Genomic DNA, 13,631 nt, shown 5'->3' on the forward strand with positions numbered 1-13,631 from the left:
CTAATCATCTTGTGGTATTATTGGTATCATTATCACAACAATAGTCCTGTTATATTCTTGTAGTGACTTGTTGTGTGACTGAAAATGCCTATAGGGAATTATAGTTTTGCTGTAATATTTGTATAATAGCTTTATAAAAATGAGAGCAGGCTTTCTTTGGTAAGTGTACTGACAGTTACATTTCGCCCAATAACAATGTTGTTTTATTTCCCTCACTCTTTATTTTATTGACTTTGTTTCCTCCTCCGCACGCGCATTACAAACAATCGATGCGGGCCTTTTATTTCCTCAAAATTAATAATAAATGAGTCACACAGCGGAGTCAAACTTGGAAATTAGTTGCACTCATTCAGCACACTCACTCACTCCCCCACCCCACACACCACCTCCTCCTCCTCCTCCCTCTTCATCTCCTCCGCCCTCCTCCCACCGTGCGCACGCAACGCGCATGCGCCCCGCCGCTCCAAGAGTGCTGTTTCGACCTGTTCCGGGATCGCTCGTACATTTTCGCCTCTTTGTTTTACTGATAGTGGATTTAACTCGGATTCAACCCAATATCCAGCGGACGGTACTGTTCCCAAACAGGTTAGTTCGTCTAAGTTGACTTGTCCTCGGCGTGTTTCCGCCCGCGGTGTGTGTGTCGGTGTTTTACGCCCTCGGTTTGTTTCCCTGCTCCTCATTTTTCGCCTGTCTCGTTCCGCTTGCTGCTATCGGGCATGCTATACGTGTTGTTTTATGTGTCTATGTGGTGGCGTATGGCGGCGCCGGGCCCTGCAGTTGCACACCGGGATGGGGCTTTTTTTAAGGGAAAAGTGCCTCGTAAGGCGGCTTTAACGCTGGCCGGGATGCACACCGTCTCCCACGGAGGAGAACCGGCCCCGGCAGACGCCTCCGTGCCTGTCTCACCACAAATAACGCTGTTGTTTCTTTGAGCGATAGACCAATTCTTCTTTCCCATTGAGCTGGAATGTTCTTGAAAAAAAAAAAAAAAAAAAAAAGAACGAGCCAGTGGTCCACCATTAGGCTAACCTCTGCCTCCCCGGTGTCCAAAGTTCAGCGTGTGTGTGTGTGTGTGTGTGTGTGCAAAATGCATGAGGTTTCGATCAAATGGAGAAGGGCAGCAGAAAGTTGGTGCATTTTTTTTCTTCAGGGTGGATGTCGCCCCTCGCCAGACTGCAGCAGGCTGTGACATTGTGGGGGGATCTGGGGGAAGAAGGCATGCACAGAGCAGCCAACAAGTCTGCTCAGTTTTTGGGGGGGGGGGGGGGGAGGGATCACATTCACAAATCGAGCAACACCTTTTTTTTTTTTTTTTTTTTTAAACCCTCCACATGTGAACAATATGATCTAAACTTTTCACATAAAATCCCCTCTCAGACATGCATGCCCTCACAGCCTCACAGCCTCATTTTGGGAAGATTTGTCTTGTATGTGTGTTTTTGTGCAGATTGAACCCGTGGAATAGTGATTTTTTATATGCAGTCGCAGTGCTGGGTTCAAATCAGTGCAATAACATTGAAATTAAAGGTGCTCCAGGCGAGCTCACACACACAGGCAGCTCCAAACAGCAGTGAGAGGCAGCTGAAAAATTTCACCTTAAATGCCCTGGCTGATGCAGTGCCTGGTGCCTGATGAAGGTTCTCGTGTACTAAACGCTTCCTCCTGACAGATTAATTTTTGATGTGCGAGTGGAGACAGCGTCCCGGCGTTTTCCTCTATTTTTGTGAACTCCTCCGAACCCAGGAATCCTGTAACGTGTCGTCTGCTCACTTTGCACAGCATGTTCATGTTTACCAGCCTGGCAGGTCTGGGATCACTTTGTGAAACCAGAGGGACGAGAGAGAGATTGTAAGTGAAAGAGAGAGGCAAGAGATCCAAAATGGGTGAGCGCAGCTTGCGTGCTGCTGGTTAGGTTAGGAGACAGTTTTGGCTTTCACTCTGAAGTTTTGGTTTCTCACTTCCTTTGGACGGGAAACTGTTGTGACCCGACACCAGGATTTAATTTGGTCAAATCTGTGGCGTCTCAGAGGGGATGGGATCCTTTTCTCTGGTTCAGCCCCACTTTCTGATGTAGGCTAATAAAATGGTTGCACTTTTACAGAAAAATCCTGCCAAGTGCAGCTTTTAAGTGAACCTCGTTTTGAATCGGCCCCTGGAAACCCTCTGAAGGGGCCCCCCCGGTGTCTTTGGACCCCAGTTTGGGACTCACTGGCCTTGACTGATGGTTCTTGGCTGGCTGGATGTGTCTTGGCCTGTACTTGGAGATCCCATATGATGTGTCTGTTGCATAAGAGAGCACATACTAGCCAAGCATCAACTTTCATGTTGGCATTCTGCTTGCTTTGCAGGCAAACTCAGGGCTGCTCTCCTTTGCCAGCTGGCCCCTGAGCCTAAAACCGAACAACATTTGATGAGCGATCATAAGGTTATAGCAAAATTTCTGCGCGGTTGGTGGTGTGTAATGAATGTGAAAGATCAAGGGGAGATATATGCGCCGCAGCTCTCTTCAAACGGCGCCGGTGATGAAATCGTGTATTCACCTTGACGATGTTGCCTCACTGGTTTCAGTTCTGGTGTACTGTGTAATAGGGAAGCACATCCAGCCACACACTCCAGCCAATAGAAAGATTCCACATGAACATGTTGATTGCCTGTTGAGGCAGGGACAGCCCACTCTAAGGGAGTTACAGTGTGTGTGTGTGTGTGTGTGTGTGTGTCATAGCTGTGTCAGCATGTGTAGTGTTCATTAGATTAAAAACCTGTAGTGTTTTCTGGAGCGTGATCAGAATCACAAAAAGGCCAAGAAGTTAACATGAATGGTTGTGCAGGACAGGAAGTTTTTATTTGTTTGTTTGTTTGTTTTTTTAATCCACACTGATCAGAAAATACAAGTCAGTCACAACATTTCCAGCCATCACTGACATTGTTACAGCCAGCTACAGTTTTTACAGTATTGCAGGGCCTCTAAATTATGTCACGTAAAAAGTGGATGGTACTGTAGATACGTTTACCAACATTTAGCAATGGATCGGTATTTCATCAGACTTTGGAATAAACTGATATCAGCTTTAAACAGCAACGTGGATATCGGCCTGAGAAGTGGCAATATTCACATGCTTGTGAAACTGGGCATTTTTGTGACTTCTAGAAATTGTAAAACTGGCAACAGAGCAAAATTAACAAGGTATTTCTTACACAAAACAGTTCATTATGTTCTAACAGGCTGTGCAAAAAGTTGAGCCTGTTTTGTGTCTGCATTTGTATGCTGTATTTGTATTGATTCTTACACAAAAAAAAAAAAAAAAAAAAAAAAAAATTAGTATTGGCAGTAATGGGTGGAAAGATATCAGATACTGACCTCCAGAAAACATTTCTCCATCACCAGTGTTTGGTCTAACTGGTTGCCATTTCCATATTGGAACCAACCAGAAGAGCTCGAAATTTTCTCTCCTTCCATAACAATTTAATAAACCTCGTCTGTGTGTGGTTTGAGGGGTGGTGGGGTTGCAGGCCTTCTCGTTTAGACTTTGTTCAGTCTGCAGTTGCTGTGTTAACGACGTAGGTGTCAGTAACTATGTGCCCTCCAAACAACAGCGCTGTCAAGTCGGGGCGCAGGACTCCTCCGCTGCACCAGACAAACTCGGTGGCGGAGGAGGCTGGTGTACATCGTGATGCCGCTCTGATGCACTTCCGTCACTCTGGATTTGACGTTGTGCCGCGTTGCGAGCGATGCACAAGACAGTTTGAGATGCTGTTTGAGCGGCCAGAGTGTCCGTACCGAGACACATCTGTAGAAATCCAATTGGAAGCACATTTCAAACCACCTCCAAATGTGGCTTGGATGCAGTCTGCAAAAATAACATTTCATGTGGATTCGGGCTGGCAGTCTGAACAAGGCTTTAGTCAGGAACATGATTTTGAAAAGAAACAGTGCAGATTAGCACCTTTGGCCTGTTTGGGAAATTAAATTGTTACCCATCTGTATTTGTATTCAGGATGAATTCAGACCTGGCCTTCTCTCTTTCTTCTCCCCTTAATGGATGCATCCTTGGTGGAAACCTGCAGGAAAATCTTATGAGTCTGTCTGAAGTGACCTTTGAAGCCAGACTTTAATGCAGTCTCTCTGGGCAGTTTGATAAAGTTATTGGCCTTACAGGACAGGCCGGTAGGATGCTGCTCCTTAAGGAGTAGGGCTGTACAATTAATCAAAAACTAAATCCCAACAGTGACCCAGTTGCAAGGAGACACATTTTTCTTCAGACACGGAGGTATTTCCAGCCCTCTGTGGAGCTGTGGAGGATCCTTGGTCTGCAGATGAAGTTGCAGCTTGGAGAAACTGACCCTGGTTTCCTTTTACCTTCTTCACACTGTTTCTTTGAACATTAGTTCAGCATTGAAGAAGAAATTATGCAGGAAAAGCCGTGTCCAGGTGCATCATAAATCAAACTGTTTATGCAATATTCACGAAAATGGTGCAGGCTCAATTAGATGATCCAATGTGATTATTATATCCTATTTGTTTCAGTTAGATAGAAGTCCTCTCAGGTCTGTTTAGATTGCACAAAAAATGTTATGGATTTTTTTTTTTTTATTTACTCTATTGGTTATCTATACTTCACAAAACTGCAGACATGTTTCTTGGCAGGATGGAAGTGCATCTGTAATTGCATTTAGACCACAGGATGCTAAAACTCTCCATTGACGCCAAGACCATTACATTTTTCTGAAGAAGTTCCCATTCAAAACAAACAACGTGTGGTTTCCCGTGATCGGTCGCTTCACGCAGCAGACACTCCTGTCGTCGTCCAGCTTGTCCTTTGCCGCCGCTCCTCGATCGTATCTGTTTTATGTCAACACGTGGAGTAATAGCTCTCAACAGGTTGTGTAAATGAAGTGGTGCAACCTGCCTTGGTGTTTACGTAAAACACTCACAAACAGAAGATGAGCCAGATTGAGGTGGGACTCACTGGGAAGCGAAGCAGAGTAAATGAGCCTGTTTTTCAGATCCAGCAGGTTAACTTTCTCCCCCTTTTAAAAGCGTGATGGCCTAGTTTATGGCGCTCCGCTCAGACAGGGACAACCGGGCCTGCAGGAAACCTCGATGACACGGCCATACATACATACTAGGCGGCGTTTAGCCTGATTTCTGGAGGCTTTTTTTTTAACTGTTGCATGGTGCATTTTTGAAGCAGCTCATTTGATTTGCAGAGCAGCGGCTGGCTAATTGATGGAGGATGAACGGGCTCCGGACTCTTAACGCGCTGACCTAAAATACCACTGTCATCCAGGACTTGAGTTCAGTGTAAATAGATTAACCATCATTTCAGTCCTGCGTTCTGAACCCTGCAACAGTCCCATGAGATTATCATCCCGGGCTCTGATCAGCAGGGGTCCGAACAGGTCACCTGCTAATTTGTGACCTGTGTAAAGGCCGATGAAATTACCAACAAATCGCCTTCTTTTTGATTGGACTGTTGACTTCTCTTCATAGTGTCGCTGTGATGAGAAACTGAATGGTGGAGGGGAAAAAAAAAACAAACTAAAGGCTAATCTGGAAGTTTTCCACCACTGGGCTTTTAGGTGAGGTCGTTTAGGCTAAACTCTGGCGGCCATGTTGGAGGTCTTCAGCTCCTGGCCACAATGTCTGAGAGGAGCTGAATGTGTGTGTGTGCATGCTGTTTCAATAGTACATGGTTATTTTCTGTGCTGGGCAATATATCAATATTATACCAATACTGTGATATTAGATATTCTCTGGGATTTGGATATCATAATATCCTGATGTGACATTAATTTTGCCTTTTCCTGGGTTAAAGGCTGCATTTCAGAGAAGAGTAGGGTTTGGGGAAGAATCGCTACTGCGTAGTATCGCGATATTTTGTGTGACAATATTGTATCGATACACCGACGCATCCAAGTATTGATATTCTGTCGCCAAGAACTGATGCAAATTGATCTTATCAGAAAAATCATGTTGACAAGAGTTTTGCCTTGGGAACATAATTTGCAGTTGTGTTATTGCAATACCCAGCATATCGCAAAATGTTTAAAATCACAATGCTATGGTATTGTGTTGCAAGTATCGTGATATTATCGTATCGTGATAATATCGTATCGTGGGGCTGCTGGTCTCTCCCACCCTTACAAAACAGACACATTTTTCTGAACTTAGATTTTTTTTTTTTTTGCTGTGCTGTAATTTGTCTCTACCTGCCTGGGCTTCATAGCCACATTGTTAATGATTGTTTATCAATAATCCTACCATGTAAATATTATGTGAAAGCTCCAGTAATCAGATCTACAATATCATCACAAAATATCTCAGATATTTGGTTAAAAAATATCGTGGTATTTTATTTAGTCCATATCGCCCAGCCCCACTCAGGATTTTGTCTCTGATGAGCTGATGTTGTGAAGCCGGGGTCGCTTGTGGCCAGACGGCTGTAAACACTTAAACAAATCAGCTAACAAATCCAAAAACAAACCGCTTGTTCAGGTTAACCGAGTCGACTCTTGTCAAGCTACATTTCTCACCGTTGCGTTAACACATTGTGAACGTTTTGGAGTAGAAACATGACTGAGTCAACCTACAGCCACACCTCAGCAGTCTCTTTCAGTTATCTCTCAATATCTCATTAGCCATATATCAGTGAGTATTAGCCTATTTATTTGTTTGCAGTTAAGCTGCAAAGCCTCCACAGCAGAAAATCAAAATTGCATTATCCTAATCCTGGACTGAGTGGAGTATTGTGACCAGTTATGTCCTTAAACATGGAAAAAGACAATAACTTAAATTTTAGTCAGCAGCAAGTCACAAAAATCTCAGATCACACAAGAGCCAAGACAAAAAAAAAAAATCTGTGAAACTTTTTTCCTCTCAATTTTCTCTTAACCTTTTACTTTGATAAGTCAGACTTTGTTTTACAAGAATAACCTACCTGTGCAGTATCAGTGCCCATAAGCCAGTTACTATTACTAGTACTTCCCTGTCTTAGCCGACTGAGTGACAGAAGTATTCTCTAGATTTACAAATGATGATTGTTGTGGATGGAGAGGTTCTGCTACTCCTTCCTGGGTTTGATATTAAAGAGGAAAAAGAGAGAGGTAGGTTATGTGCATGCATCAAAATGGTTGTTAAAACTACCAGTTTGAAGGAAAATTTGCTGGGAGGTTGTTTTTTTTTTTTGTTTTTTTTTGTATTAACTTCAACTCTACCCCCTCTTTTTTAAAAAGAAAAAGCGTACCTATTGATCACTGTCTAGACCCTCATACTAAATTACAGAATCCTCCACAAGGCCCAGTTGAAATAACGAGCCGTGTAATATTACAGGTCAGCTTTTATTCGGCAGTCTGTCAGCTGTTTGAGTGCTTGTTCAGGATAAAAAGCGCCCGAGGTTCAGCGAAGGTCTGCGTTTGCCGTAACTTTCCTCTGAGAGTCTGTAATTGAGCGATGAGCGAGTGACAGTGCTATTTAACATCTTCGTCAGATTAACGAGCTCAGAAAGCCTTTGTAAATGAATGTTGGTGGGCCAAATGGGGAAATAATTACTTGCTTGCCTCGTACTTCTGGCCAGCTTGTACAGTGAACGGGTAATAACTGTCATCCCTGGGTCTGCGTCGGGCTCGCCCCGCCTCGCCTCGGGGCTGAAGCCCACAGTTTGTGGCTAAAACTGGAAAGGCAAGAGAGGGCTTCCCTGTCGCAGGCCGATTAACCAACAAACCCACTTTATGGCTCATCGCTTCTTCCTTGTTGCTGAAAGCCCCGTCTTCACCGCAGACTGCGGGTGGGGAAGATGCATCCAGAAAATCGGACTTTTTGACTAAAAATAGACAGACTGCTCAATGCAATCCAGACAGCAGATAATAACATACTCCTTTGTTGCAGAAACACAATGGCTCGATTTAATAAAAGTCAGCAACTAAAGATTATTTTTGTTATTAATCTGCTTATGATATTGTTGGTTAATAATTTACACTGAGAAATGGCAAAAATGGCAAGTGACCATGACAAGCTGGCCTGCCAGTGTATTGTCTTAAAATTAAATCCTTACTTTTGTCCAGCTGCAAAAATAATAATGATAATAATAATAAAGATCAACAGAGAAGATCAAGCAAATCTCTGCTTTTATGAATATTTGGTGTTTTCTACTTGATTAATCACAGAAAGGGTTAATTAAATCATAATCATGTTATGATCAAATTCTCAATTGATTTTGTATCCTCATCTCAGCAGTGATAAAACAGAGATGAGCTGATGCATTTCTGCTGTCAGCTGGTATTTTACCCAGCGAGGGCTGATGCACAGGTCTTCCCTTCCCCCCCAACACACACCCACACACACACACACTTGAATACACACACTCTCTCTGTCTCTCCCTCTCATTCTTTCTGCTGTGGCCATTTAAGGTGAAGTGACCTCCCGTGACCTCTCCTGCAGCAGAGCAGTTAGTACTGTCGGGTTTGCAGCGTCCAGGATGCCCCCCCCCTCCCCTCCCAGCCCCAGCATAGAGCCCCCGTCCCCTCCCCGGGTCACTGGTGTCATTACCCTGGAGGTCAGCGGGTCAGGAGCCGTCTAAGAGCCCCACTCGGGCCTGAAGAGTTAAACTCTCAGCACTTTCACTTGTCAGAGGTGACAGGTAGACTGACGGAGCTGCAGGTCTCCCGAGGTGGATCACTGCAGCCAGAAATTCACTTTTTCAGAGCAGCAGCGGCCTGAAAGTGAAGTAAAGGACATTTGAACTAATAAGCAGTGACATTTTCAGATAAATGTCTCATTTTTTTTTTCCTGCAGACTGTTACTGTTTGATATCACGGTGATCCAACCTGTAGCCGTCCAACAGCAGCTTTTGCATTTGTACTCAGTGTGTGGCAGGCTGTAACCTTGGAAAAAATCCACCGCTGAACAGGACGTGATGCGTTTTTCTGTTTCTGATTCGTTTGGAATAAACAGAAGAAGAACTGGGTGGTTCGCGTGAGCGCTGCTCGACCGATAACAGGTGATTTCTGGGAAGTGCGGTGCAGAAACACCGCAGACGAGCTCACAAAACTCGAAATGATGCAGATTACAGGTTTGATATGAATTTTTTATAACTTTCACAGTCTCATGTAATAAAAGCAGACGGAAGGCGCTATATGTAGCATTTTAACATCAATAAATCATCACCACAGTAACGTCTGAGGCATAAACAAGCGAGACTGTTGCAGAGGAGACCGGCCTCGTCCACACTGCGTTTTACACAGTGAACCACCAGGCCCACTCTGGTGGGAAATCCTCTCTGCTGCACAAAACAGGAACTAGTTTTCACCGAGCAAGTGATGAGCAGACGGATTCCAGTTCTGCTGTTTGAATCTGCACAGTTTCAACTTGACTTTAGCCGGCCCACAGTCGACATGTGAACCAGAGGCCATGCGTATGCCATAAACTGGTATTTAGTATGTATTTAGTAGGTATTTAGTATGTAACTTTCCTCTTAGTTTCCATTTAGTATGGAAACTAAGAGGAGTATTGACATGCAGACCGTGCATACATGTTTATCTCGAGCGCTGTGAGGGCAATGTGATGAGGTGGAGTTAAAATATCCAGCGAGAGACAGAATATTTTAGTAAAACGTTTTGTTTGCTTAGGTTGGTAACCAGATGCGCTGATTATTTATCTTCTGATGTTGACACAGAGATTTATTAAAATGCCAATCCAAAGCACATTTGTTAAGATAACATTTATTAATTACTTCTTAACATTCTTTTCTGTTGCAGAGGCAGCATTTTATTTAGCTGTCAACATTGTTTTTATTATCTTAAGTTGCGACACACCTTGTAATGTCTGTTTGGATAAGAGTACGATAAACTATCACTGATATGTTTCTGAGATTGAGAGTGGAAAAGAGGCTCGTGCCCGTACGCCCAGCTCCTCAGTGACTGAGATTTTTTAAACCAGAACCATGTGGACGAATGTTTTTTTGTCAAAAAGGATGTTTAACCATATTTCTGGCTTTGTGTACACACACAATTTTAGACATGAATCTACACAGAGTTTTATCCATGTGGCTCCAGGGGTTGCAAGCAGTTTCACTTTCATTTTGGAAGTTTTGGCCCGGGGGTGAACTCGGCTCAGCTTGAGTTGAGGTTTGACATTTTTCACCCGGCGGAGAAGCAATTTCACAAGATCGAAAAGTGTTTATCCCGCTGAAGTTGAACGGAGCTGAACGGTCATTCATCTGTTTGCTGTCGTCGTTTGGCATGCACAGGATGAAATGGCGATTGTGGCTTGTCGCTATGGTGACGACGCACGTCAGCAGGCCCGCAAAGTGCGTTGCTACGACTAACTTGAGAGCTGATAGGTTGCGGCGCGTCTGCTTGCTCAAAGCACTAATTGATGTTGAAAGTTACCACCGATCGATCCAACAATGCTGACTTCCCCTCCAGTCTCCACTCTGTACACCAGGGCTTCTCAAAGTACGGTCCTCGGTCCACACTCGGACCTAAAGGGGAAGTCAATCTGGACCCAGCACAAACCTCATTTTATGAAGTGTAAGATTTAATTTGTGGCTTTATTCCCACTTAAAGTAATGTAATGAGTGTGGTGTCGTCAACTTGAATAACCCTATCTTCACTTCACCTGGTTCACTTTCTCTCCTCTGCTCCGCTCTGTGTGTGTGTGTGTGTGTGTGTGTGTGTGCGGTTGAAACACACAGAGCAGAAGAGAGGAAAGAAACAAGCGCGACCTATAAGTGAGTCGGTTAAATGTTATTTTGTAATCGAGAATCGCTCCGGAGCTCTGATCTTGAATAAACATGAGTGACCTTTCAGCAATTTTTTTTTTTCAGCCCGTTTGAGAAGCCCTGCTCCAGACTCTGGCTGCTCGTTTGGTCGCTGCTGCAAAACCTCTCACCTCAGACAGTCGGTGACTTGTTGCAAGTCGGTTTATACAGAAATTAGCCGCGTGCATCGGCCACAGGTCTTGGCAGTGGCAACCGTACGCGTAGAAATGGCCACCGCGCCGACCTGACCAACCTGCTGTGTCCATTTGAATGGGAAGGCCTCCTCTCCTCCATTCAGGTTGTGTGGTTTATCCTCTGTTAGCAGCATTAAGACGCCAGCTCGCAGCAGCTTATGTTACCATGACAGCAAGTAAACTGGTATTACTCTCTCGGGATAACAGTATTAGCTGGCTAGAGATAAACTGTCTACAGCGATATGGCCTGGTGGTGAGGTTCACCAACTGATAAAACATCTGGAAATGTGAAAATATGTTATCACTGGAGTATACACCGATTCAGGTTACAATATTTACAGTGTTCTCTGTAACCTAGATGTAATGCTTTATGAAATTCTGTTTGTTTAAAATAGTAAAAACCATCTTGTCCGACCTCAGGGTGAGAGTTAACTCCCAGGTGAAAAGAATCTGGATTGAACTTCAGACTGGAGTGCTGCTGGTTCGAATCCCTGAATATCTCACATGTTCATCGCCACAATAACATCCTTTTTTGTTTTGTTTTGTTTTTTTTTTAAATCGCATTGGTTGATAATAACAAATCCTGAATTATTAATCAGAGGAGAAGCAGGAGAATCTCACCAGATGAGAAGCGAGGCTGCCTGGATGTTCCTGTGCTGCTTGACAACGTTTACATGTTTTGCCACGTTTTAACCAACTTTTCCGGCTTTGTTATAAACCCCAGAGTGGGTCTACCTTCACAGGTTATAGGTGTTTTGGTGCGTCGTGTGTTTGCTCTCTGTTCTCTTGACAAAACAGCGAGCACGCCGGGTCGATGAACACAAAGACTGGCATAGATTTTAATATGGACTCCTGCAGGAAATGATGCGTGATTTGATGCCAAAAAAAGAAAGATATGTTTATCATACGGGGCTTTTCAAGTGCTGAGGATCCTGCATCGACTCAATCTGTTTAACTGCTGTAGCTGCAACTGTGCATGGTTTTCAGTCTGTGAGTTATTGCACTTCTATCGGCTTATCATCAAAATGCAAAAAAAAGTGACATGGACATCTACAAGTGCGCAGTTAGGCTGATTATTAATAACTGTGTATCTTAAATGTAGCTTATGCAGTAAAGAATCATACCTTTTGGCATTAATCATTAAATTTAAACTCAGTTACAACCCCATGTTGTCGTTGAAAAAGCCAAGATGTTGATTATAAGATGTTGAATAATTAAAGCTTAATACAGGTGACAGTAAATTCCAGAAAAATTCATTGGCACATTGTTGGTGTGCAGTCTTGGCTTTAACCTTTAGGATCGAGGTCGTGGTTAAATTTTATGGCAAACATCCAAAACTATTAACTCAAAACTACAGTTTGTCTTATTTTCTCTCAGGCAGCTCAGTCTGTCACGTTTCCTATCTCGTAGTTGAAACGAAGTCGTGAAAGTGAGGAAACCCTGGTCTGTTTTAACTGATAAAACTAATCCTTTGATTTTTGTCCACCAGACAAATGCCGGTTTCTGTCCTAATCGTGCTTTTAAACAGATTTACTGTGAACACAGCAGGGGGGAGGAGTGCATCAGGCCTCAGGACGTTGTCACCAAACGAGAACGCACGGTAAAATCAAACTTCAGGGAATAAGCTCAGTTAATTTTAAGTGAGTGTGGGTGTGAGGCAATAAAAATTACCCGGCAACTGGCAGCTCGGAAGCATCCTGCTATTACCGTCGGAGTTAATGAAACCTCATGTTGAATCCACAGGCGCTCGCATAAACACACGTCTTCATCTGTTTGGTGTGATTCTGCACTGATCTTGGTATGAAGTTCTCTTTTTGTTTGCCTCGCTCGTTAGAGAGGTCAGAGGTCAGACACACCACAGCGACCCTGCAGCCTGGAGGGATTCAGGGCCTTGCTCCGAGATAAACAAGCTCTCTGGGACTCTGCGGCCCAACTCGCTTTTGGTCTGTTTAAACTGAACCATTTACTATGGAATGAGATATATGGTTTGTTTTTGAGAGGCGGAGACATGCATTTGAGATTTGGTGTGGTGGAAGAAAACTCAGGATGCGGTCCAGTCCCAAGTGAGCCACGGTTCGGTTTGGTCGCATTTACACCTTGTATGAAAATATGATCTCTGTATCCGGATACGTCCTCTGGATAATGAGATCTGATCAGAATTAGAATCTGAAATACTTGATTGATCCCCGAGGGGAATTTGAGAATGACGTCAGGACTTGCATTCACAGCTTGCATTAACATTACTTTTTTTCCTTTCCCAGTAATTTGTCTGTGTACCAATCACATTTTAATCCCCGGTGTAAATGGGGTTTTTGTTACAGTCGAAAACACGGTGCACTGTGGGTTGAGAGTGGATGTTGACACCTGTAGCTGTTGGCTGCAGAAGAGCTGCTAGTGCTGCCGAAGTGACACTGGGGCAAAATGTGGAGTGACAAGTGGGTGAGGCTCTTCTAGAAACACAGGCTGGCCACAACGTTTCATGATTGCTTGTGACAACACATAAAAATACAGATGTCTGCTTTTTTACCTGGTTGTTTCTGCATTGTTCCAGCATCGCTCTGTTGTTGTAGTACGTGTGAACTATAGGAGAGAACACGACCCTGCAGGCAGTATCTACTCATTATGTCACTTATTTGATTCATCATTTCACTACTGAAATGTTAAAATGAATGACAAATGG

The 13,631-nt window shown here is 43.8% G+C and overlaps 1 protein-coding gene across 1 annotated transcript in view; it reads left to right on the forward strand.

The window, feature by feature from the left end:
* The first annotated feature begins 456 nt into the window (after positions 1-456).
* Positions 457-13,631, forward strand: part of pcgf3 (polycomb group ring finger 3) — a 70,678-nt gene continuing 57,503 nt past the window's right edge. Inside the window, exon 1 of the mRNA XM_030062101.1 lies at positions 457-585. The gene's annotated coding sequence lies outside the window, so the exon portion shown is untranslated. The remainder of the gene's footprint in view (positions 586-13,631) is intronic.

The sequence above is a fragment of the Myripristis murdjan genome, chromosome 10 (genome assembly GCF_902150065.1).
Source record: "Myripristis murdjan chromosome 10, fMyrMur1.1, whole genome shotgun sequence".
Classification (NCBI taxonomy): domain Eukaryota; kingdom Metazoa; phylum Chordata; class Actinopteri; order Holocentriformes; family Holocentridae; genus Myripristis; species Myripristis murdjan.